This window comes from Dicentrarchus labrax, unplaced genomic scaffold (genome assembly GCF_905237075.1).
Source record: "Dicentrarchus labrax unplaced genomic scaffold, dlabrax2021, whole genome shotgun sequence".
Taxonomy (NCBI): domain Eukaryota; kingdom Metazoa; phylum Chordata; class Actinopteri; family Moronidae; genus Dicentrarchus; species Dicentrarchus labrax.
The window spans coordinates 26,991,874-27,019,116 of NW_026136718.1; the positions used below are offsets into that span (position 1 = coordinate 26,991,874).

At 40.4% G+C, this 27,243-nt stretch overlaps 1 protein-coding gene across 4 annotated transcripts in view; it reads left to right on the plus strand.

The window, feature by feature from the left end:
• The first annotated feature begins 1,014 nt into the window (after nucleotides 1–1,014).
• Nucleotides 1,015–27,243, plus strand: part of tbl1xr1a (TBL1X/Y related 1a) — a 38,890-nt gene continuing 12,661 nt past the window's right edge. Inside the window, exons 1-3 of one of the 4 annotated variants that reach the window (XM_051377822.1) lie at nucleotides 1,015–1,324; nucleotides 12,362–12,464; nucleotides 14,866–14,931. The gene's annotated coding sequence lies outside the window, so the exon portion shown is untranslated. Of the gene's footprint in view, nucleotides 1,325–12,361; nucleotides 12,465–14,865; nucleotides 14,932–22,770; nucleotides 22,965–27,243 lie in introns of all 4 variants that reach the window. The other 3 variants (XM_051377823.1, XM_051377821.1, XM_051377824.1) reach the window with 3 other exon arrangements.

Genomic DNA, 27,243 nt, shown 5'->3' on the forward strand with positions numbered 1-27,243 from the left:
GATCCTGAATGTTGCAAATTACAAATAAATTCCTTGGAATAAATAAGAGCTGTTGATGGAATGGAATATAATACTCACTGGTATGTTTTCTTTAGTGTATAACCTGAAAATAACAATTGTTGTGTTTTGTAACACCGTTTTTATCTACAGAGTGAGCGGGTCCCCTTCTACAAGTCCGCCATGTTGAACTGCCAGTAGCCCAGAAAGGACAAACCAAATAGCCTGCTTAATGATTGACATTCCCATCAGCCATAAAGCAGTGAGGTCCAGTTATTCTGGAACTCTCCATAATTTAAAGGTCCAACATGTAGGATTTAGTGGCATCTAGTGGTGAGATTGCAACCCAGTGAATACCCCTCGCCTCACAGTCCCCTACAGTGGGAGAAACTACAGTTGCCACGAAACGTTCAAAAAAAAGGTCAAAGGCCCTATCTAGAGGTAGTGTGGGCTACTATGGCAGTTCAACATGTTGGACTCCGCCATTTTAAGGTAACAAAAACACAACAATTCTAATTTTATTATACACTAATGAAAACATATTATATTATATTCCTGATATTCTGCCAATAGAACCCCCTAAATCTTATACACTGGACCTTTAAAAGTATTTCCGCTTACTGGTTTTATTACTATTTATTTAGGCAATGGAAACGTCCAAATATAAAACATAAACAACTACATTACATCATTTTGGTGTAAGACTTAAATAAAATGTTAGTCTATACTTTCCTTAATCAGTAGCTTTCAATCATAACGGCAAGCACGCCTACAGCTACAATACAAAAATAACTATGCATTAATCATAATATTGAGCTTGGCCACGTTGGCCTAAAATGTATTTTAATTTAATATTTGTAAGTTGTTTTTGAAGAATTGCCGCCAACCCCAGCCCGACTACACCATCCTTTTCCATACTGCGACACCCATTTTGATGTTTATGTGACTGGAGTGTGCTTCCTGCAGCGAGGAGCTCAGGCCTACCTCATTTTCGCCTGGCAGGTCAGCTGCTCTGTGTTTCAGTCTGAAGCCGTTGGCTGCTACTGAACCGTTTGGCTCTTTTCTCTACTAGCGAGCAAACCTACAATCTAGACCCAACTGTCCATCCAGCTCATTTTTAAGGGGATTTATCATTATATATGCCCGTGTATCCAAAACACATCGGTCATTGGGGATTCCTAGCACCGGTTGGCCGGGTCTGAAGGCCGTTATAACGCTTTTTCGAGGTTTAATTAGAGCCAGAAAACAACGGTGGTGGAGGAGGAGGAGATTCCATATTAGGAGCACAGAGGAGAAGGCACCCCCCTTGTGTGATTTGGAGCTTTTGGTGAGTGTTTATCGTCATTTTACGTTATTATTGCCGTTATAAATGATGCCCCCGTATAGAGTGATGACTTATGGCGGTAAATAGGAGGTTTGGGCGGGTTATTGCGCTGTTTTGAACGTTTATTTTTATATTTTCTGTCGGGGTGGGGGATGGGCAGCGTCAGCGCGTGAGTATGCGCGCGCACGGTGCATGTGTTCGTTCTCGTGGTTGGTTTGTGTTTGTGAGCGCGCGCGCGCTTCCTTCCTGCAACTTAGCTTTGAATTAAAAACACTTCAGTGATTGTAAATCTCAACCAGAAAGGAACCATTTATAGCATACATTCCATGTTTTACATCAACACTGGCAATTCATTTGAGGTGTAAAGTTGTCAATGTTAACTTTTTACTAACCACCACTTTTTTTTTTATTTTAGTTCATTTAGATATTTTTGAATTATGGATTGATGCTTTTATTTCTTACTTTCATGACTTTGTGTTTGAATGCACTTTGTAGCTGTTTTGATAGCTACTTCAGTGTTACAATAATGTTAAAAAAAAACAACAACAAATCAAAACAGAAACTGTAGTTTGAGCAATATTAGCACGTTATCCTATAGTTCCTTACCAGTTTGAAGTGTTGTGTATACAGGCCCATAGTTATCTCCACAGTGTAAGATAATGTTGCTGTTTAACCAACATACTGTAAATGTGCCAAAGTACACAGTATGTCATTATATTGTATATTATTTTATTACCTTTTGAGTAAATCTTATTCAAAGCTTTTTAGAGTGCTTTGCAGCTGGTTGCTCCAAAGCCATGGGCGGTGTGGGGGAGGGGTGAGCACACATGCATTCCCCCCCACACACCCCACACACACACACACACACCCAGGAGGGCCACTTGCCAACCTTGTGAAGCTCATGTCAATGACACAATGTACCAGTCCCAGATAAGGAAAAGGCTCCGGTCCTGTTTACATCTGTACACCTTTTAACATCTTTCTTGGGTGATCCAATTTGACAGACAGCTTTAAGTACAGGTGTGAATGTACCCCAGACTCATTGAGATCAGATGTGTCAGACCACATTGGGAAGTGGTCTGGGCCACATTTGGCCACATTCTTTTAGCAGTGTGTACGCAAATGTGTCCTGGGCCACACTGAAGACCTACACCAGGGGATCCCAAAATGTTTCATGTCAAGGACCCCTACAGTAGATGCACATTGAACCACGGACCCCCAATTTCAGAGGATTATATTAAGGAATCCCATCTGAGTAATTCTTTTTCTTTAGGTTTATAGATTAAAAAAAGGCTTGATAATTAATCTCTGATCAAACTAGAATCACTATAAATTACAACCAATCACAGCCAATCCCGTTTCTGCCCTGGTTGTTCCAACTTCCAAAATGTATGATAAAAGTTCAAATATTCTATCCCCAAACCCCAGTTGTAAAACCGGTGTCATATTAAATTGCGAAACAACCAGAAGAAGCCACAACAACAAGCAAAATGGATACTTGTTGATGGAGTACACACGAAACATCCTCCGTCCTCCATCTGTTCTGCCTCAACTCTGTGATTTACTGAGGTTTCCTGATGGACAGATATCACTATTAGTTGCTAAAGTGTCCACTAACTGCTGTTGCTGTTAACTTTAGCTGCTGTTAGCTAGTTTGCTCAGTTAGCCGTGCACCTTTCTTTCCAACTGTATGACAAGAATATTTAATCAGCTTTTTTTTGGTTTGGATTACGATCACTGACTACTGTCTAGTCATTTCCTCACATGCAAGTGCACAACATATGTGCATGTCAGCAATCAGCTGGGTGTCAGTCTTTGTGGTGTATTCAAGAAGTATTCATAACACATCCTCCGTTCGTCGTTTGTGCTTGTGCACTGAGGTAGGCTGAGTGTGTCATGCAAGGACACCGGCCAATCACACAGAATCAAGTGTATTTCATGGTCACTGATGTACGTAATCTGTAGCTGTTAAATGCTGACAGATGTTAGGACAGGTGGATGTTCACATTGTTTTAGAAACTTTAACAGAAACTCCAATGTCATTTGTAGCTTTTCAGACTACTGAAAGAAATGTTATATGCATAAATATAGTGAGGCTAGTCCAGAAGTGGAGTGTGACTTTGGCTGTGTATGAGGATGTCCCTCTGAACATAAAAAACACAATTCACTGAGACTGTAGGAGATAAGTTTCCCTAGATATACCTGGTATTTTTGTATTTGAAGGAATCCTTTTTGCGCAACTCATCAGACGTGGGTTGGGCTCTGGTGTAAAAAGGGCTCCTGTGTCCATCATAGATGACCCACATTAAAAACAGGGTCCCACCTGCACATGTAAAGTGAATTGTTTGGTCAAAAAAGTCTCAGCAATTAGTTGGTTGATCAGATGCAGCATGTGGCTCCCCTGTGCTCTGGTGCTGAACATTTTAGCAGGTCATTCGATTTAGTAAATAAAATTCCTCATTTAGGCTCCATCTATATTGCATTACAGGGTCCGTGATAAACACACAGCTCCCACTGCTCTAGCACAAAAAGTAAAGTGTTATGCTCAGATTTATGCATGGTGATGTTGTGTTGCTTACAATATTACAGTATATTGAATTGACACATGTGGTTTGCGATTCATATCGAATCGCCAAATTCTTGCTAACACACTGCCCTAGGTCTGATTGGCTGTGTGTAATGTAGCATTTAGCTATTTCAAAATATGTCTCTGCTTTAAATCCTGCCAAAACATGATCCATAAGGACTTGAGAGCCAGAGGGTGGCCGGTTCCACTCCAGCACGTACGAGAATGTGGGCTGGTAGCTGGGGAGGTGTAAGCAACAGATGATCTTAGATCTTAGACGATAAGGAATGGAAGTAGTAAAAAGCTTCGTGAAAACAATGAAGTGATCAGTTGTGACCTCAGTTATGGATGTGTCAATTCTTGAGCAGTGTTTGTCTTTTAAAGATAAATAATATGACAGTGGAAGGCTTTGAATGACATTACATTTTACAATATCCTGAGTTGATGCTTGACAGAAAAGTGCGAAGATGCATGAAATCTGATATTATATCTGCTAGAATCTGGTATGTGACAGCTGATGGCAAGACCACCTTTTATTAACCAACAAAGTTGTTGACCGTCCTTACATTGGCCCATTTTCCCTGACTGTGCTGCAAGCAGGGTTTCCAATAATGACTGTATTGTACCTGATGCCACAATTTCAAATGAGTCAGTAAGAGAAATCACTCAGTCTGTATAGTCACTTGTTTCTTTTGCAGCTTCAGTTTGGTCATAAGGAGTGAGAAGGAAGCTAGACATATTCATTTAAATCTTCTATAGTGCAGCTAAGCTGTGACCAGAAGGGCATTTGAAACATAATGTGAACACTGGTACTGGGTTTGCTTATTTGTCCTCAATGTTGCATTTCCAGTGCAAATGATGAGCATAGGACACAAGAATATGGTTCTTTACAGAGTAGGCAGCTGAGTCATGTTATCTACACAGGACACATTGATTAGTTGGCCTTATTGAATCACAGAGAGGGTGGTTAGAGTAGTACAGTTATGTAACCAGTGCTTGTCAGTGTTGTGAATTGAAAAGGGAAAGACAAAATGGACAAAGAAGTGCAGTGAGTGAAAATGTCTTCCTTAGGTAACAGCTTGACATGAGGAGGAAGAGACACAAATATGGAACAGCCCTGGACCCTGTACATGTGAGAAGATGAGGAGAGATATTAGCTGTGATTTCTAATGTAACTGAACCTAACCTTAATTACGAGTACATACTTCCTGAACATAATTTTGGTGATGCTGGTAATCAGAATGGACTGGTTGTAGCAGTGACGTATGGTAAAAACAGCTATATTATATAACATTTTGGCATTAAAATGTTGATAAATACTAGACCTGTAGTTGAGTTGTGCACTCACATTATCTCAAATGTTTCCAACAATGTTCAAACCCAGATAAATCCGGTCGCCTGTCAATGATGCCAAATTCCCTTTGCATGCATCAGCGTTGTGGCTGTCTGCCGGAAGCTGTCATATTGACTTTTAACCCAGGTTTAAGCCACATTTTTACGCTGTACTTTCTAGATCTTGGTTAACTATATATATAGATATATATATCTATATCGATCTATATATATATCGATAGATATATCTATATAGATATATAGATATATATAGATATATATCGATCGACCTATATATATATATATCTACACTATATATATATATATATAGTGTAATCAGATGAAGGACTTCAGTTTAACGTTAGCAGCAGCTCGACTCGCAGCCCCTCCAGGACGTCCTTTGTCTGCTGAACATTGTTGGAGAGAAACACTATTAAGGTTAAACTGCTTCATTCAGTGTCATCAAACTTTGTTTTTTTTGTTATTGTTTTGATGTGAGAGACCCCGTAGCGACAGAAATTACTTATTGTATCTTTAACTAGTGTGTGTTATACAATGCAGTACAATAACAGCACAAAGTACAGCCTCAAACGGGTTAAGTCCCAACCTGCTGATGCATTGTTAAAAATCATCCTGTTAGCTGATATTGTGTAGTCTTTACATAAATAATTTATTTTACATAAAACCAGATTGTTCTGGAAGACATGAGCGAGTCAAGACCAGCTTGTTTATATACTAGAGCTAAAGGATTATGAGGATCATTTTCAGTGTCTGTGTGGGTTTCCTCTGGGTCTCCCGCTTGACGTGCAGGTTAAGTGAGTTGGTGACACTAAATAAGTGTGAATGGTTGTGTATCTGTATGTGTCAGCACTCTGATAGTCCATTGATATGTCCAGGCAGGGTGTACCCTGCCTCTTACCCAGTGTGTGCAGGGATAGGCTCCAGCCTCCATGACCCTGAGCAGGACAAACTGGTGTAGGCAGATAAGGTTTACTTTGAACTGGATTTTTCTTCATCTGGCTGCTGAGAAAAATAACCAGCTAGCATTGTTATATAATGTACCTTGAACTATGCCTGGCAGACGTCTAGAACACCGGGAAAAAAAAAAAGATTTATAGAAAATAATCACAATACCTGTAATAAAAACTGCAACATTGTTCTGCCCAATATCTACGGGTTTTAAATTGTAAGCGTTAAGGTGCATTAGTAAATTGTGCTTATTATCTTTTGACACACAATGACTATACAACTGAGTAGAAATGAAATTGTACTTGTTCCAATAAAATGCAAAAGAGTTGTATAATTTGTGAAGATTTATTTGCTCAAACAGTTTTAAAGGAGTAGATCATTTTAGGGACACACACACTGCGTACACTCTCAGGCCAGCTCACATGCACACACGCACAGTTGACAGCAGTCACATGGTGTGTGTGTGTGTGTGTGTGTGTGTGTGTGGCAACCCCGGGGGTCAAGTTCAACATTGTGAAGAATGTGTCTGTGCTCTGTGACCCTCCCCTTTAAGGGTTTGTTGTTAACAGGCATGCAGCCTCTCTTCCTCTCTGCTGTAGGGTGACCGAGGATGATGATTTGTATCCTGCAGCCTGCGTCTAAACCTCTGGGGAAATCCCATATCACAGTTTAGCTGGCCATACTAATTAGAGGCGTACGAAGTAGAACATAACAATAGATACAGGTATTGATGATAACCCAATATGAGAGCTAGATTAATGCTCAGTTGATACTGAGTGATCCACCATTGTGACCATTCTGGAAGCTCATCATTTTTTTTCTTGTCTTTATCAACGCTTTTGATCAAATCATGAATGACCCACTGTTTACAGCTAAAAGTCTAAATACATTGTTGAGATTGGGGCAGTTCCATTTTGTCTGTAGTGAGTTGCTTGAATTTCTGTTCTATGTGGACCAACATCTAACAAGCAGCAAGCCTGTTTTTTAACTTAGCTAGTTAGTTAGCCACCAGTCATCACGTGGCTTCTGTCTCCGCAGCTCCTAAACTCCCTTTGGAGGCGTCCAGTTTTAGGCTATTTTAGTTGTCTTTAGCCTGACTTGGCTGCTAAGCTAACACTAGCTTTTCACAGTCTGCTGTGAAGAGTTAGGCTATATGACACCTGAAGTAACGTTGCATTAACAGCTGTTATTATATATTCATGCAGTGTTCAGTGTAGCCATTATGACCTGACACTTGTCACTGTCTACTAATACTCATGCAATTGCTGTTTGTTGTTCAATGAACTAATATTCACTGTTTTTATAATAATGGGAGCAGAATCCTTGTTCCTGTTCAGATTCTTTGCGCGTTCCCTCAAATGCCAAATCTAAATGTATATCCATTTGCTATAAATGGTCAACTACTCCTTGATGCAAGTGTTTCTGATTGACCCACAAAGATTACATTCAATAGTAAAATATCATGGGAATGCTCACTTTGCTGATGGAAACGCCCCAACCCAGCTGGTGTCCCCGTGTTGCCACAAAGAAAACAAAGGGACAGTGGGCATTCCGCGGCTTCCAGGACAGGGTTGACCCGCCAACGCGGGAACGCCACGCTGTAGCTGCACAGTGGGCGCAGATTTAATCCTGTAGTGTGAACAGTTGAACAGCCTGTGGACTGCTGACTCTGGCTGTGTGACCCATTGCAGTACTGTTTTGGTCAAACACATTTTATTTTGCCAATAGTGTATCATTGTGCAGTGTGACTAAAATCTGAGAATGGGCTCAGCCAATGGGAGTGTAGTAGAGCTGCACAATGTACATTTACTGTTATTTTTAAACTATATAGTCTAATTTAGGTACCAGTAAGTATTGTTTCTCATCCAAGAGAGTACCGGAAGCAAAATATTTTTTCTTTTTAAGGTTTTTACTTTGTTGAAGTAGACAGTTGACTTGGTTGGTGGATAAAATCTAGATCTGTTCATTGGTAGAGATGTTTAGTGGCTTAACATGGATGGATGGGCATTGTCAAATTTGCTGTGTGATCTATGAACTTACTAGCTGCAGTAACCCTGTCTAATTGGCATACTCTGGTTGGAAATGCAAATTACAATAACAAATTTGTACTCCATCGCAGATGTTCCCAAAGCTGTTGCTGTGTTAGAAATATATGAAACTGTAGTATATATAGTGGTCCTTTGTTACGGACAGATCAGAATGTTTAACAATTGTTGACCAAGAAAAAGTTGGAACAGTATAGTATAGAAGAAGTGTGCGCATCAGAGTACCCACAGATTCACATCAATATATTTTTTTACTTTTTACACAACATTTTGGCGTGTTACTCGTCAGATACCTGCAAAGATTTATATAAATTCCCGGGTACAGGTATGTGTAAAAATAAACTAAATTTATTTAGCGAACTGAGACAGAGCTTAATTGACATCAGTGCCCAGCTGATCGTGTGGACGCAGCAGCAGTTGGTGATTGATTCGACTTAACGGTTAATTATTATTAATTAATTATTTATTTTGTTTACATTTACCTATAATTGTGCAAGTAAAAATATGACTGTGTGTAGCACGGGTGGGTGTGTGGGTGGGTGCGTGCGTGTTTGCAAAACTGGACACATGCAGGACTCTGATGCACATTATAAGTAAGTGTGATGGGCCTTGGTTTAATTGGTGAGGGAGCAGACCACACTAAGGTACAAGGTAAAATGCAGCCATTATCATAAGGCAGCTTCATGCTTTTGCTTGGAATATAAATGCATTGTAGAGATGGTAATTTGTAACCGACTAGTTGCCTTAACACAAGCCAAGCTGTCATCAGAAGCACTAGTCCTGAAAAAATGGTGCTTTTGTTAGAGTGCTGTTCCTGTGTTCAGATTAGGGATTGTGCCTGTGCAGTGGAAGAGTGTCCACTGATACCTGAAGGTATGACAACTGACCTGCTGTTATCTGTGCACGCCTGCTACCTCTGTTCCTGCTAAATGTGTTTTTTCCCCATTATCTAGTGCTCTTTCTGCTTTTTAAAAAACATACATCATATTGCTAAGCACTTGAGGTTTTCCAATCTAGCATGGCACCGTTTATAATAGTAATGGTGGCAGATTTACCGCTCACCACTACAACTGATCGAAGACAGACGTATACAAAAGCAGGTGTTTTATTTCTAGCTGACAGCCTTTGATATTTTTTGTCAGCTGTTGCTAGCTAACTAGCTTATTAACTGAAAACTCTGTCTCTATCTAGATTTTTAATGACCAGTTCCAGCGGACTGGTCTTCTTTCTCTTGTATTTTCAGATTTTTTTTTTTCATTTCTCCAACAAGTAACTACATATTCATATTAGGAGCAGGAGTATGATGGATCAGATGAACTTTGCAGAGTTGATATCAATAATATACAATGAACTAATTATTAGAGTGCCAGATCATGAGCATGCCATCTTCCACAGTTCAACATTATTGCACTATGAATTTCCAAAATAAAACATAGTTAACGTAGCTAAGTGCTAATGCCCAAAGTGGCCCGTCTCGCCCTCTAACGAGCCCTCTGTGACTTTGAGTCAGTATTTTACTTGGCTGGCTTTCTCCCGCTTGTGCGCTTCATGAGACAGAGGAAGCCGAGGTGTATTTAACTCCAGCTAAATGTCATGGGATCCTTGCAGTTCTCTGATGTATTGCATCTTTGTCAGGCATAGCTACAGCTCAGCACTGCTTCAGAAGTTGATGTGTTTATCTGTAAAGCAGGGTTAAATCTAAAAGTTCAATGCTTTGGTTGAGCTTGTCTCACGGCTTTGGATCGGCCAGTATTACAAGAAGACTGATCTCATCATGCATATGTGGTGTTAAGAGTACTTAGTGATATAACCCGTGTTTATGATGTGGCATCGTTGCTGAGAGAAAGGCCTGCGGTCAATAAGCTCCCTACAAAGGAGCAGTGATTTTATGTCTTTAGGAAGGTGTGATGTTACAGTTGTGGCTTGCTTATGATTGTGGTGGCTGTGTCTGACGTGGATTATAGTGTATGTTACACAATAATTTGCCTAAATACAAAGTGAGAGAGTACCTAAGAAAATTTAAAAAAACTGGATAATAAGCTCCAAGATACATTGCAATGAAAGCAACTGTACCAATTTTGGGGGCTTACAGAGCACACGTACTGGAGTCTGTCTCCGGTTTACATAAATTGCTATGGTTTTCGAGAGCATGCACGTTTAGAGAGTTCCTCTAGCCAAGCCGACTGATTGCTTCCTGTTGGCTCCTTGCCAGTCCTGCTAGTATGCTAGCACTCTTCTGACAGTAACCAACAACAAAGCTGCCGGCAACAAAAGAAAACAACAGTAGCACATATAGTATAGTAAAGCTAGATAGGTTACTGCACTTGATGTATTTTGTTGGACCATCAGCACACTGATTGGAGCGGCTTCAGGCTCAATCTTGAAGGCTTACACACAATATGTGCATAGAAGATGAGATCAGAAGTCTTGGAAAACATGGTTTGGTAAATGATGTACAGACAGTAATATAGAATTATTAAGTTAATCTAAATGGATTTCTGTGAATGTTGACGTGATGACGAATGGTGTTGTCTTTCATATGTTTTCCAGGATAGTGTTGTCTCAGGCTGATCTCTGGGGTCAGTATCTGGGATTATACATCAAGGGTTTTTTTTTTTTTTAATCAATTGGCATTGGTCTGTATTTTTATTCTATAAAGCTAAAGCCTTTTTGTTCCTTTCTGTATTGTAAACCGCTCTGGGTATTTTAAGAATCAGAGCCTGACTGATACAGGACTTATGCCCAGTGTTAGATTGTTGTTTTACACCTGCTCGACTACCCCCTCGTCTGATAAACAAACTAGCTAAAAGACTGACTTGTACTCAGATGTTGAAATGGTTCCAGTGCCAATACTGAAATGAGCTGTGCTGGGTGGAAAGAAATCTTGCTGGTGTTCCAGTTCTATAATCTCAATAAGTCAAAGTGCTAACTGTGCCAAGCGAAGGTGTCTTGCTTTATCACTTAGTTGAACTGGAGCTTTTCTTCTGGAAAAGAAAATGTATTGGTTACTTGTGAATTTCCCTTAAACCTGCAGTGTTTCACTTTGTATCCCCCTTCTGGCAGTGAGAGGAATAAAGACACAATGACTGTGGATGCATGCTTATGACGTATAGTCCTGGTTGCTCTAGCCTACTCTGTACGTGATTGTATTATCACTGGAACAAGTTGTCTTTGATTTGTAATGAATTATACATGAACGAATATACTATTTTGGCAATTTTCACATTCTACCGGAATTTCAGTGCAAAACATGCCTAAAAACATTGCAACCTGCATCTCAATTTTTTTTGGGAAAGCTGTTGTGAAATTTGGCATTTTGGGCTGTAACGATCCCAAGAAATGCCTGCATAATCCTGGCGGGACTGCCCAGTTACTGCACTGCATGAGCTTTTTTGAACTTTTATTTAACAGCAGCAGTAAGCTGTCTATCGTGCCAGTGTACAGTACTATATTGATTTCCTGATTTATTGTGAACAAGGGGTCAAAGAGGAGCACACGTCATTCCAAAATCCTAATCGTGTCACTGTGGCTGAAGGCTCGGCTTGCCTGTTGGATGTTAATCCAAAAGTTTGGAAATGGTATAGATCCTAAAGAACAGGGAGATGAGGTTCCTATCTGTAATGCAATAAATATATATTTCTTAACTAAATGTAAGGTCAATTGATTCCAGCATTTAGTGCCATTTTAAAGTAGTATATTTTTATGATTATCACAATAATATTGTGTATCGCAGTTATTTTGGCCAAGATCATCGTGACATGAAGTTTTCATATCATCCCATGCCTAATTAGAGGATAGGTTGTTTATAATAAAATAAACTTGTAGAGTGAAATTGATCAATGTTTGTGTGGGTGCTGCCATATACAAGAGTATGTTGGTGTTAATTGTTTCCTGTTAAAAGGGTGACTGGTGAAGGCAGAGGTAGAGGCACAGGTGTTTCATATTTTGTTTGCTATCAAAGAGATTACTATCTCTGACAGCCTTGTGCTGCTTACAAACCTCATTCCTGCCATACCAGGCCGTGTCCTACAGCAAGCCATCTGCAACCTTCAACACTTTTCTCTGGCCACACCCAACTACTCTCTACTCTTTCTTTGTGGTAACATTATCTCTCCCTTTGCTCTGCAGCCTCACCAATGCTGTAAAGAGAGGCAGCAGAGACAGGAGGAAGGGAGACAGTGGAATCAAGGGACTGGATGATTAGAAGGACAGAGGCACAGAAGGAATCAAGGTCAGGGAAAATAGGGAAGGAGCTAGTGAGCCTGGGGGAAAAAAAACCCTAATGTCAGTAATTTCCAGTGCACTTCACAGTATTATGCAATCCAGCAACACTCTAACGCCACCTCAGCCTGCAGCCTTAATTACAGCAGAACGTAAACACAGTATCACCATAAAGAAGCATTATAGGCTTCACAAAGCTGCATTGATTGATTTTTTTTTCAATGCATTGCCTGGCAGATGTGTGGTGGCCACTTGCTGTAAATGTTGGCAGTGAACATGCTCTAATGGTGTGTTGTCCTCTTTCCTCAGACTGAAGAGGTGAACCATTGTTCACACTTCTGAATGAGTGTCAGTCACATGGTTAGACCATTCAGTCCCCATGTACTGCTGGCTAACGCTTTTAGCCCTTTTACTCGTGTCTGGTTACTTTTACGTGTCTCATCAAAAAGCACTGTGTGTGTCATGTACACCTAACAAACATGCCTTACCTTCCTCATAATTTGGAAGAAAGAAGTAATTCACAGTGCGTAGTTTATAACCAGCATTGTTTACTTCTGTTTGCCATAGGGCTGCTCGATTATGGAAAAAATCATAATCACGATTATTTGGGTCAAAATTGAAATCACGATTATTCAAACGATTATTTTTTTAAACTTCAGAAACATGCTGCATTTATTGGACATTTGTCAAAAACACTTTGCAAGGAAGTCCTCAGTTACACTTTCCTTTCCCCATAAACATTTGTAAGTCTCCTTTTTTACATTGACAGTCATAGTGCACTCTTGCAATCTCTACAAAAAGTTTTAACAAAAAATCCTAGAGGAAACACTGATTACCTGTTACTGTTACGCGTTACCTGTTCCAACGAAAACAACGTGACTGACTGAAATAGGCATGCCTGTGACTGTGGCTGTGTCCCAATACAGGGGCTGCATCCCTGAATTGGGACACAGCTTTTTTTCTATACAACGTTGCACAACAGAAAATGAAAAGAAAATCGTTTCCCCCCGATTTTATTAGTTTTGAGGTCGTTTGGCCCCAAAATCGTAATCATGATCAAATTTCGATAAATTGAGCAGCCTTAGTTTGCCAGATAGCAGCCCTCTTCTTCCCTGCCTTTTGCTGGAATATTGCTGTTTATTGACACAACATCATCAGCAGGAATAAGTGCGACTGATTTTTTACTGATGTGCCAATTTTAAAGGGACATTGTGTAGTGTTTTAAGTATTTTATTAGCTAAAATCAATGTCTTCATTCATAAATGTGTCCTCATTGGTGTAAAATTACCTCTGCCAATGATCTGACTTATCCTCGTAAGCGAAGAATTTCTTATCTGTATATACATTGGACGGGCAAGTCCATGGAGGCTTCCATGTCGTTCCGCCATTTTGAAAAACTATAATCGCCGAGAGGGACATAAAGCACTAGCCTACCTGTCTAGCTAATCCACAACGCGTTTTCGTTCAGAGCCAGCGTCACATGACTGAAACCAGAGGCGCTTGTCACTGCCAAACTATTCGTTTGAATGCAAATACAATTTCACCGCTAGATGGGAGAAATTCCTACACAATGTCCCTTTTTAAAATAAAAAAATGTTTGGTTTGTTCAGCCAACAGTCCCAAATATAGTAAACCCCTTCTTATATCACATAAGACAAAGAATACCAACATTTTTTTTTTTAAAGTATTACTTTTTTTTGGCCTTTATTTGAAAGAGAGACAGCTGGAGATAGACAGGAAAGGGGGACAGACAGAGAGGGGATGACATGCAGCAAAGGGCCGGAAGACGGATTCGAACCCGAGCCGCTGCATATATGGGTCGCCAGCTCTACCGACTGAGCTAACCGGGCACAAATTAGAGAATGATTGACATTTTTACTTTAAAAAGTAGTTTTTCAGTAATTGGGTATTAAAATAGTTTCTGATTAATTTTGTTTTGATTAATTGCCTTATCATTTCACCCGTGACATGACCATCCTTGTGGGTGTTCTAGTACTAGAAGGAACCTGATCACCAAAGCATTGATCCAAAGCACCACCAGAGGCGCTCTAAAGGGGGACTAGAAATGTAAAAGACATTACAGAACCTTTTCCTGTGTCATTTGGAAAGAGCCTCATGAAGACAAATATACCACATTTGAAAGACTGTTGTATATTTTGTTGTTCAGTCTCCTTAAATTCAGTTTACAGGGCCAGAGCTCCTTCCAAGTATAGTATGTGAGCAATTTTCACATTTACCTAAAGTTCTGTTTTGTCACAGGTCTTGTTTTTGTCATTACACAAATTGACCTTTGACTTTGGATGCGACAGTACTGCCAATTTACTAAAGTGTTTACCAAAATACTTTTGTTTTCTCTCATCTAATGTAACTCAGAAGCCTCTGACTGAGTCTCCCACTTCTTGTTGTTGCAGGTTCTGAGCCCATGGTACAAGGCCCTGACTGAACATACTGGTGGTGCATACAGACTTACTACTGTGGTGAGTTTGTTTCTTAGCCTGAAATGTAAAATATCCATAACTCTCGAAAGGCAAGGCAATTTTGATTTTGTAGTTAATCCTTTTGGGATAATGGCTTTTGAATAACCTGTCATTAGTTCCTAACTGATAATGGTTCCTGCTGCTTCACGAAAACATCTACCTTTCACAAAACTAATACCCTTGGTTATGGTCCCACTAAATGGCTCTCTTAGATTGCATTTGCATTTTTGATGGCTTGTATTATGTGCTACTTGTGAGTGGCTTCTTTGTCTGAGTAACTAGGCAGTTGCTGGCTAAGAAATTATAGGTTTTCTCTCAACCTATATCTTTGTCTTTATTGGTCCTGGGTCCTTAAACTTGGGACATCACAGTCATGTAACCATGTTTGGGATTCAGGACAGGATGGTGTGGGTTTTTCTTCACACTGCAAAAAAATTCAAGCAAACTAAAATAATTCACTAAACGCAGAGTTCCCACACATCCTGGAAAACCTTGAGATTTAGAGACTAGTTTTCCAGTCAAGGAAACACCTGGAAATTGATTAAAATGACCAAATTTGTTATCCTGGAAATAATCTGTTGTCCTAAAAAATGAATGTGTTTTTGCCCCACACTCAGATCGCCTATGTATTTAGTTTGAAACTCAACTGTTGGTAGTACAATCTGCTTTGTTGGCTGTGATGAGAACAGTGGAAAGCAAACTAACACTGAGTGTCCATAAATGCTGACCTTTTGTGAGCAACTGCTGTCCTGTATCGTCAGGAAAACGCATGGAAAATGATTTCTTAAAAAGAGTGGCAATGCTGTAAATGCCACATGAGGACGTTCACACTGCTCATTGTCTTATTTTACTGAGGAGAACATCCATGTAGGAAGGAACTTTTGCTCCTCTAACCATCTGTGATTGCCAGAAAGTTTGAAGGCTTTAGTTCTGTTTCCACTGGAAGAACAGCGCACTCTTCCTGTTTTGGACTGTTGAAGAATCCAGCAGATTTCCTGTCAACTCTACCCAGCAGTGCACAATGTACACTGCAGGATAGGACCTGTAGAAGCTGCCAGTCTCCATGGCGATGGTCACTTTCTGCCCGAATTACTGGCATTGTTCATTTGGTTGTCTGATTGAACCAAGATGCTCTGCTGTGACAGCTATGCTGCTGCTGCCACCCATTTTGGCGACTAGCTGTGTTGATGTCAGGTCAGCCTTATTGGAAGGCTTTGTTTTCCTCACTGTAGAGCCCTCAGCTCAGCTGGTTTATTTCATTCGTGATGCCTTAACTCAGCACTGTAGATCTTCTGTCATCGGTGTGTGTGTGCTACATAAATAGCCTATGTGAACTTGTGCAAACCAAGAACCAAGTCATTTTGCATATAGCACAGGAAATAGTGTGTAACAGACGGGTGCATTTATTCTCTCTGTTGGTGTGTTTTTATCCCCAAGAGTTGTTTTTGTGCAGCTGGTGTTTTGGAGTGCTCTATACTGAGCTGACGTAGAATCAGAGCTATTTAGGCCAGGAGTTTAAAACTAACAACAACCCCAATTTGTTTGTGCCCTGCAGAAACCTTTCACCCCCAACTTTGTCTTTAATTTCACACTGACTCCTAGTATTTTCACATACTGATTTTAGGAGAAAGTTGGCAGGATGTCAGATCTCTCCCGAATTGCCAGAAGTCATTAGAAAACATGGCCTCTGATTTTAGGATGTGTTTTGTATTTTTTATTGATGCAGTTGTGTGGAAAACTGTGTTGCTCCCACAAGGCTGAGAGGAGAAGAAAGAAGTCTTTGTTTTAAAACGATTCAGCCCTCTGTATTGATTCAGTGCAGCAGTTTGCCTAGAAATTAGCGTGTACGCTACGCCTCTCCCAGAGTGTGCCCCCATTCTCAAAATATACCACAAATATTTCAGATGCTTCTCCTCTAGTGTGTCCTAAAGGAAGCCAATAATTCCACACCTTTTGCATAGGGCTTGTCCCTTGTTAACCCTGACGCTTGAAACCTTTTCAGTCCTTTTTTAGTATGGTTAAATAGAGATAAAGCCTGGGTGAGATAAGGTTTGCCACTGCTCTATTTTCCTATTTGTCCACATCTCTGGCAAGGATACTGAATTATAAATCATGGTTTGGAGACAGTCATGAGACAGGATTTGATTGTATGAAATATGTTTCTCGTATAAAGTGTGTGTTCTCAACATTGTACATCATTTAATTATAATGTGATAATATGTTCAAAGTGCCCAGCTCATAGAAAGTAGAAGGAAGCTGGGTGAGCTACCGTGACTGTATAGTAGTGGCTCTCCAGCTACAGTACTTTACCAACTAACCTTGCAAGTAGTCACTACATCACATTCTAGCATGAAGATGTGTGGATAAAATGCAGCCCTTTCTGGTGTGACTAGGCCTTTAAACAAATACAAGTCTAGCTCTTTTTTCATAGTAGTCCTACACACATTGGACATTACTATTTATTTAGTAGTTGGGTTTTTATTTTTTTTTTTAACTCTTTTTTAACTTTCCAGCCAAAGTCAGTAACTAGTGGTTCCCAAACTGGGTATTGGGACCTCCTGCTAGGGGGTTGCCAAAGCTTTATGGGGGGTCACGAAGCCTTCTTGTACACAGTAGGCCTTTATCTCAGCATTTGGTTCAAATCAATTGTGTAATAGAACAATGGCCAAGCGACAATGAGAAGAAAACACTGAATTTGTCAAAAAAAATCTGTTGCTGAAGAAGAAATATGTATGATTGTTAAGATGCTCAAAATTCATTCAAATCACTCGTTTTAAACAAACTTCTTGCAGTTACTGAGTTCACTGTTCAATCAGTCTGTGGGTCAATTAATCAGGGCATTGAGATAATCGGCATCGGCACATGCCTGCGTTTACAATGCTGTTGAAAAAAAAACGTGAGCAGACACATCTGCAGGTAGCTTTGCTGCGAAACATGTGAGCTCTCCCCTTTGTGAGTTTTGGGAAGGGGGTGAATAATTTAGTTTAGAGCTCCGTACTATAACTCTAATACATCTTCATACATCGGCCACTGAAAATCGATATTAGTTGCCCACTGTTCTAGCATAACCTTATTTGGATGCTCAGTTCGAGGGGCAGTAGTTTTCTAAAACAATAAGCTCATAGGAGCCAATTATATGTCCATTTCAGTAATCTGTGAAAGAAATAAAACTGAATGGGCAGTACTGAGAACAGTTTTATAAAGGCACTGAAGCCTTAGTTGATCTATTTTTGCATATATCCCAACCAACCTCTACACCTGTCAGTTATTTACAAAACGAGGGAGCTGTGAAGCTTTATAGAGCATGCACATTACTCAGACATTTGCTGCATCAAGGGTAATTTTAAGCCTTTATGCTCTGTATCACAGCAGCGTGCTGCACTGACAGGTCATTTGGTGCTTACACAGGTAATGCCAAGACTCACTCACACCTACCCACGATCGCCTAATACCCCCAGCTGTCAATAGATTGGCTCATCCTGTTTGTCTGTCACACTGCTTCCACTTCCTCAGCCTGTTACTGGAAATAGATGTTAGTTAGGTAAGGGTATGTGGATTACCAGCTTACTACCGTAAAACCTGCTAAACAACTGAAAACAATGCTTTAATCACGGATGTCATCAAAGTGTAAACCTGTAGAAACTCTGTAAGGAATACATTCTGCATCTATTAGGTGGGATTCTCATCTCTCATGTTGCTCTGATCGAATCAAAAATCACTCCAAACTTATGAAATCTAACTAATTAAAATGAGTGACAATGTTCTTGCTCAGCTGTTGCTTAGGGGATTTACGTCATTACGTATTTACCAGTTTTGTAGTTCTTTTGGGTTTTTTGAGCTCAATGACTGCAAAGCAACATATCTCACCCATAGTGTTAACTGGTATACCTCTGTACCAGAATGGTTTTACTTTGCAGGGCATGTCCACTCACACCTGTTGGGCTAGCATGCAGTGTGGTGTCCAGTCCCGCTATAAGAATTGCAAAGTAAGCGGTAAGCTATGACTTGTTCCTGATATGTGATTCGACCTTTTAAAGAGATTCTTGGAGTGATTGGGATTCTGATTTAGGCGAGGCCTTCTAATCCGAGCCAGCGCAGCGGCTCACAGCGAGATCACCACCACTGATTCAGTGGCCCTCGCTGACCTGCTGCATTCGGATGGAGATGAGGGGCCTAGAGCAGGTTTAACTGCCCATCAAGCGAGGCTAGTTGGCAAGGCCTACATGCTACCATCTGTCACCAACAGACAGCTAGCCTTGCTGACCTCACATAGGCCATGTGAGGCAGAGCTAGGCTTGCCAATGCAATCTGTCAGCAGATCGGTAACCCTGGAGAGGGGGAGGGGAGCCACATGCAGATTGGAGTTAATTTCTGTTGTCATTGCACCTTACACAACTGCACAGTGGAATTAAAAGCCTTAACTTACGTTGCTGCAGTTAGCATTAAAGCTTAGATCTGTAAATTGTAAAGTTTTTATAATTTTTGTATAACCCTAACCCTACTGAAAATACCAAACAAAATCAGTATCTCACTTTTTAGTGCTAGCTAAGAGCTAGATTCCTGAAGAGTTCATCTGCTAATACACTTGTATTGAATTCCCACAAGTTATGAGCCAGGGAGATGAAGAAAGATTGTCGGGCATTGGGCAAGACGACTCAGCAAGGGGTCCTTTTATCATTGTTCTTGCATAGTCTAGATAGTTATTCCACTCGGGACTGCCAAGAAATGAACACTGTATGCATGCATGAGCAAGTATACATTTGTATTTACCATAAGGAATGTTGTTCAGCTGTTTTGGATTACTGACAGTTTTTTCCCATTAATATTGCGCTGAGTAAACTTAAGTTGACAAACTAACTGCTTACTGAAGCATGCTAAGGCTAATTTATGTCAATGTCACAGTTTGTATTGGTTTATGTTAGTTTATAGTGGCTCACTATTGTTTATCATTTAATTATAATTTTAGATACCACACACACACATGTTCCTACGTACATTGGAATCCACTGTGTATTATAAAGTATAACTGTAAACTAGTAAAATATTGTGCATCAGTAAAGTTTGAGTGGAATCGAGAGCCACTGTAAATGAGGAGCTGGTATACAGCTACTAGGAGCACTGGCACACAGAGCGAAGTTATGGGTATACCCGCAATAAAGTGATATCACTGAAGGACATTTATTGCATCAAGTTTTTGGGTTGTCGATCCATCAATCGGTCCCATTCATGTCAAGAACTTTATGCTGTATCTCAAGAAGGCCTTGAGAGAATTTCTTCAAATTTGGCACAAATGTTCACTTGGACTCAATGATGAACTGATAAGAATTTGATGGTCTAAGGTCAAGATCACAGTGACCTCACAAACATGGATTCATATGCTAATTATGGCAACATTTCACACAAATGTCTTTTTTCTTGTGGGGTAATGGGCTGACGGATATTGAGCAGCAATATGCGTTTCTGCTGTGTCACATCTCTTCAGCCTCGCCACTCTGGGAGTCTTTCCTGTCTTAAAAGACAAATTGTAAACATGACGTGATGTGCTGTCACATGTGGTTATGGCAGTAGCTTGCCAATCGCGTATTGCCATTAGATATGTCATTATCATGGTTATTGTGGATTGTTGTGACCAGATTTCACATTTGGTCGGATACTAAATTGGTGTCCAACCTGATCACCTGACCTTCCTACCTACCAATAGAAGATCTGCAGGAACCTGTTGCACACACTGAAGGATCTGAGTCGCTTCAGAAAGCAACAGTCTCTGTTCCTTCCCGAAAGGGGCTTCATAGTCCAGTCTAGGTTTTTTTTTTATTGATTTGGCCCCAAGGACCACTCTCTTTACTCAGTCCATTGTTGTAAAACATCCACTGTATCTGAATACCAGATACGCTTTTCTCTCTCTGTGTCTGTCCCTGTCTGTGTTTAAATTCTTAAATGGGTTGCTGGATGTTATACCTGTGTGGCTTGCCCAAGGACAGTCTTATGTGGGAGACACTGAGACGTTATTATTGTATATTTTGTTACATGCCTAATTGCAAATTTGCACAAAGGTTCTAAATAAAAGTAGAAAAATAATCAAATATAAGTATATTCTATTTGTAGATTTTATATATTAAGTATATAATTGAAAATGTAATAAGATTTCCATGTGGTCATTTTATATAAACTATTTATTTATGGAATTTACAGAAAATGTGTTATGTCATGATATATATTGTTATTGCGGTCCATATTGATAACTGCCATTTTGCCAAAAAATCTATGTTTTCTGAAAATCCTTCAAAGTCTTCACTACATACATTCAACGTGTCTAGACAGACATGGATGTAAACTACAACTTGTAACAAATGCTGTAGGACTTCCCTGTAACCAGACTTTGATGTGTAAAAGCTGTGGAGTTTCCCTTGAACCACACTACTTTCTTAAATGAGTAACAAGGTTGGTGTAACCATAGGTATACTTCCGTAGCACAGTTCCCCATTTTGCACATTTGCGGTTCTTTTGTCAGGTTTATAGCCATAGCTGTGGATTGCTGCAGGCTGACGGTATAAACCATCTCTGGCTTTTGTTCAGAGCGTATTGTGCCTGGTTGTGGCAGCAGTGTAAGTGAGAATCTATTTTTCATGTGTGACTCTAACTGGGGACAGGACAATTGGATGCATTTTAGAGTGAGAGACTATGAAAAATATCAGCCCTAAACCATCCCATCCCCCGCTGCCTGAATTTCTCTCTGCTACTTTCTGAAAATAGACCCAAACCGTCAGGTCTCAGACAGATCCTTTAAATAGGAATGAGCCCCATTTCCACCTGCAGAGTAGACTCACTGCAGCAGCCACCACAGCCTTATGTACTGATGCAGTAAAACCTTCAGAGAACATGAAACCTACATGGTGGATATTATCATCACAGACTGGGAGAGACAAAAGAACACACGATGCAGTGGCAGTTGAAACTCTAGCTGAGTTTCAGGGCATGCACCTGCCATTTAAAGAGGCCCTTTCAAACATGTAGACTGTTCCATTAACATAATGGTAACAGTTGATCTTAACATTAAGAACATAAGAAATGCCTTAGTGTTATTTAAAATAAAATTACCAATCACATACTACCACAGCACTGCTGTCTACCGATTGTGGGTTTAGGAATCGATACAATATCACAAAACTAAATATCACATATTGTATCAATATTTTCTTACACCCCTCATCATCAAAGAAAAAGTGGCATCCAGCTTTATTGCGATAACATGCTTTATCATGTTATCACATCTGCTTTCTTGCTAACAAAGAAAAAATGCTAAGCATAACATTTGATGTAGAGAAAGGTAAATGTGTTGTGACAGCAAGTTATATTAGATGAGGTGTTGTTACAGTTCTATCACACCTCTCTGAGTGAGCTAAAGCCTTTGATTGGATGTTTCATTAGCCTCTGTTAGACTTAATGAATTATGTATGCCGGCTGATAACCCAAGACAAATATGATTTACTTAGTGATATTGATTTCATATTGTGAGGGACAGAGCCTCCATCACTCTCATCAATATGAATTCAGTCTTTGTCAGTAACACGCCATGGTTAGGTAACGGGTTGTATGCTGCATGTATTTAATTGTCATGTCCTGGTTTTCCTTTGGTGTTGATTGATTGTTTCTCCCTCTCTCTCTGAGCTGTGACTTGATTTAAGATTTACTGTACAGGCCAGTTTGCCACTGGCAGCAGTCACAAGGGTAGAGAGAGAGAGAGAGAGAGAGAGAGAGGGAGCGGAGGGAAGAATGCAGAGACAGAGATTCCCTTCTCCTCTACCATCCCCCTTCTGTTCTCCCACACTGTCAACACAGATGATGCTGGCTGCAGATGGTGGCTCCACAGCGCCACTGCAGTGGGATGTGGTGGAGGGAACTGCAGCTTTCTGTTTACAAACCTGTGGTCCTCCCCGGGCAGTGCTGCTGTCAGATGGGATTTGAGCAGAGGCTCTTAGTGACCTGTGACTCAACAGTCTGCAGGTTTTCATTTCAACCGAACACAACAGCAGGTGATTTTACTTTACTCTTTACTCTGCCTCCCATCTTGTTTGAAGTGTATTGATCAAATTAGCTGCTGTTGTGTTTGGATGCTCTGCCGTCTGAATGTAATCTGTGCCCACCACCACAGACCATGACATCAGAAATCTGTCTCTACTAATGTCTAGTGTTTCATGGGGTGGTTGAGAGAATCACTTTGTATAGTTTCCTCTGACTGTGCAGGGTAGCACTCAATACCGAACTGAAATAACAACTGGCTGATGCCAGTGCCGAATTTTTGTTCTGATTATTCACCCTTTGTGCCAGGGAAACAAAGAAATCTACAAAGTTAAACACCTTGTTGCAGCTCAGTTTATTTCTCTTTTCATCCAAGATGTGAGACGCTGAGCTTAAGAGCCACTCACTGTCCGTACTGCTGCATGGAGCACATCAAATAACCAATACAACCTTTAACCAGCACACAATAGATGTGACACAACAGATAAACATTGGCCACAGACATTGGTGAATGCCATGTTATTCCCAATAGGCTGATAGCAGTCAAACATGGGACAAATATTACATACAAAGGTTTTAGTAATTGCTCATTTAAAGCTATTATCTGTCAAATAAAAAAATAAAAAAAAACTGAATTTGGCACCCCCAGTTCTAGGATCAAAAAAGAACTGCAGCTTACACTGCACCTCCCCTCACATAACCAGAGAACTCAAACCAATTGTCATCATTCTCATTATTTTTACAAACAAAAACTAATGCCCTCATGCACAATCGCTATCAGAAATAAATGTACAAACATAGGTTTTAAGGTTGAACAAGAGACTAGACGACTTGTTTTAGGTGCCAGATCGCTCCATATATTATAGGTACTTTATATTGTACTATGCCAGGGGAAGCTTAAATTCAGTAGAAATCCTGGCTACAGGGTGGGTAACAGCTCACATTGTGTGTAAATGTTCTATTGCTATGCAGGCTGTGTAGACACGGTGTAAAGCAATGGACATAATGTTGCATGTCAGTGTAGTGTGGAAATGGTTGCTTACATAATTGTAATTGGGTGATTTATAAGCACCAGACATCTGATCCTTTCTACCTTTTGAGTTGGTCAGATGCAATCCCTGATTCATAGATAGTGATTTTTTAATGTGAAAAGCAGATATAACATGAAAGAAAAAACAAAATGCAAGAAATAGCATTTCCGTAAGTCCAAAAAACGACTCACTGAGACTTTTTCTTGGCTGTTTTCCCCTCACATACAGTGAGGTTAAGAGGAACACTATCAAGTTTAGATCAAGTCTCAGTGGTGATGTAGAGAATTTCTGCCCCACCCTGCCTCAGACAGTTGACAACTCAGCTGTAATTATGTCATTTGTTTCAGTTTCTCATTTGGAGTTGAATTTGGTCAGATGTCAGGATGTTGAACATTGGCTCTAAGCCACGTGTGGCATTAAGGCAGTATTGAAGTGGAGTTTACAGAACAATCGAAACCACCCTGCACAAACACTTCTTTCAAATGTATTTATGTGTGTTGATTCAACTCTATGGTCATTGTTTGTCATGATTTTTAATTGGGCATATCTTTTGAATGATTATTACTGATATCATTCCCACTTATTCAAGGCGATTCAAAGATATATAACACACAGTACTGCTCTCTAATACACATCATAAGCTACAGCCTCAAAAATAATTTCCTGAGTTTCACTGCATTGCATAACAGTTTGCATGTGTCTGGTCACGGTGTATTTATTTCTATTGAGGGATAACTAGAGATCTCTAGATTCAGAGCCAGTCAAGTCTGTCTTAATGAACTGGCACTGGACAGAAGTTTATTGGAGTTTATTTTCACCCTGCTGCAGTATTTTCAACAGTGGCTGTCATACATTTCTGTCATCAACACACACTAACTGGCTGGTGTGTGGTATGCTTTAAAGCTAATATGCAGCTGAACTGTTTGCAGTGTGGAACCTCTGTAAATTGGAAGTGAAAGCAGCCCGACAGCTGCTTCTGGTTTAATAATGGCCTAATTAAGAGTACAGTATGTCAGCAATGCTGGTGTTTCATGGGGCGGTTGACGACTCATTTGAACATCATGAAATCTTGCCAGTCAGCACTGAGCTACTTGTGTCACAGTGTTTGTAATTGTGAGCTGAAATCCTCATCTAAGGCGCGTTGTTGTAGTTTGTCTACTTTCTGTATATCTGACCCTCACAACAACCCGCTGGCTTACAGATGTCTATGGAAAACACAATTGTCTCTCACTAGAGACACAGATAAGTATCGGTGAGCCAGTATCAACTCCTCTTCTGCTGTCTTGACCACAGAGTTCTTGCCCGTCTCGTGGGTCATGCACAGATCTCTCAACAGCCTCAGCAATGGCAGCTTATTCTCTTGTCTAGGTGATGCAACTGGCTCTGAGTCTGGTGGCTGCTGCTGCTGCTGCTGCTGCTGCTGTTGTTGTTGTTGTTGTTGTTGTTGGTGGTGGTGGTGGTGGTGGTGGTGGTGGTGGTGTTGGTTGACTACACAGATGAGCAGCAATTGTCCGTGGTCTCCGGAGTTACTTTAGTAGGGCTGTAACTAACAAAATGTTGAAAAATGTTGATCACAGTTTCCTGAAGAAAATATAGTTTGTTTATCGTGTTAGTTTGTCTGAAGATCATTAATACCTATTAATGTTAACACAGTCCGATCCTGACTACTTTCTGGTCCCCTGAGTGTGACATTCTGCAGGGCAAAGGCCACAGGTCATACTAAATGTTTTGCTGTGCCAGACGACGAAAGTCTAACATCCTGGGAAATGAAATGCAACCCAGCGCTCACAGTACCCCGGAGAGTGTTTTATCCACTTAAATGCCATTAAATGCACAGAAAGTCTCCTTCTCTTGGGAGAGGGGGCTGCAGACACTGAGCTCCAGGCATTACATGGCTGATTATTCTCAGGGGAAATGGGCTTTGAGCTGGTCCGTATTTGGAACCGGCTCTCTGCCTCTCAGTGAGCTTTTAAAGTTGTGGTTCCCAACCGTCTTAGTTCATAAAGTCACAGACAAAAGCAAAATGAATCATGATCCCCTGACATGTGCTTGGCTGCACAAACCAAACAGGTCCTACCACAGGAGTCCTGTCCAGTGTTCCAGTCCTGGTGATATCTGTCCCCTTGTATTTTTCAGTTAAGTAGTTTGTAGTGGATTGGTACCCAATTTAGTGCATTCAATGATTTGGAGGTCAGTGATTTATGAGTGAGAATCGGGTTGGGACTGAGAAAGCACACTTTGAATGTTAAATGGACTTCATAGCGCCTTTATATTCTTCCAACCACTCAAAGCACTGTACACTACGTGCCACATTCACCCATTCACACACATTCATGCACTGATGGCAAAGGCCATCACAAGCAGAAACTAATCCACATTCACACACCAATGCAAAGCATTGGAGGAAGTTGGGGTATAGTATCTTGCTCAAGGACACTTTGATACACGCAGCAGGAGGATCCAGGGATCGAAACTGCCAACCTTCTGATTAGTGGACAACCCGCCTGCCTAATACCCTACTTTAAGATAGTGAAACAAAAAAACCCAGTAAAAGAAAGACTTGGAGCGATCCAATCTAACATTGGTATTGGATGTCGATGCTGGCGCCCTCATCAGATATAGGACTGACCCCACCAATCCAGCTTCCATAATCTGATGTTTTTATGATAAATATGTAACCTAATAATGCTGGATAATGACATAAGCCCATAGACAAAAACATTTTTTTTTTGTTTTTGTTAGACGTACAGGCGGAGCTTGTGTTGAACCATGAACCCACCTTAACATAACACAAGTCTGCAACTGAGTTAACTAGATATGGCTAACTTAATATGTTCTTAGTTTATTTTAGCCTTGAAACAACGTGGTGTAGGCTGACTTGTAATGTGGCCAACATCAGTATCGACATATATCAAATTCAGGAATTGGAATCGGATAGAACTGTAAAAAAAAAAACTTTACTTGCAGGCATTAAGACAGAAACTGATTTACTTAAAGGGACTTTGTTGCTTCAGGTACTAGTGAGATGCAATATGATCGTCGAAGTCCAGTTTAACAGAAACACTGCAAAGGGGTTATTAATGTTCTGAGACAGGATTTTACTGCTCTGGAAAATTACCATGGCAGTGCTCTTTTTATCTTTTGTTGTGATGATTGTGAGGCAACAGTAGAAATAAAGAGTTCACATTACAAAGTAATCGACCAAGAGTGTGTGCTTGTTCGTATTTGACTGGCCAATACAGTTCCTTGCGGGATGGCATTC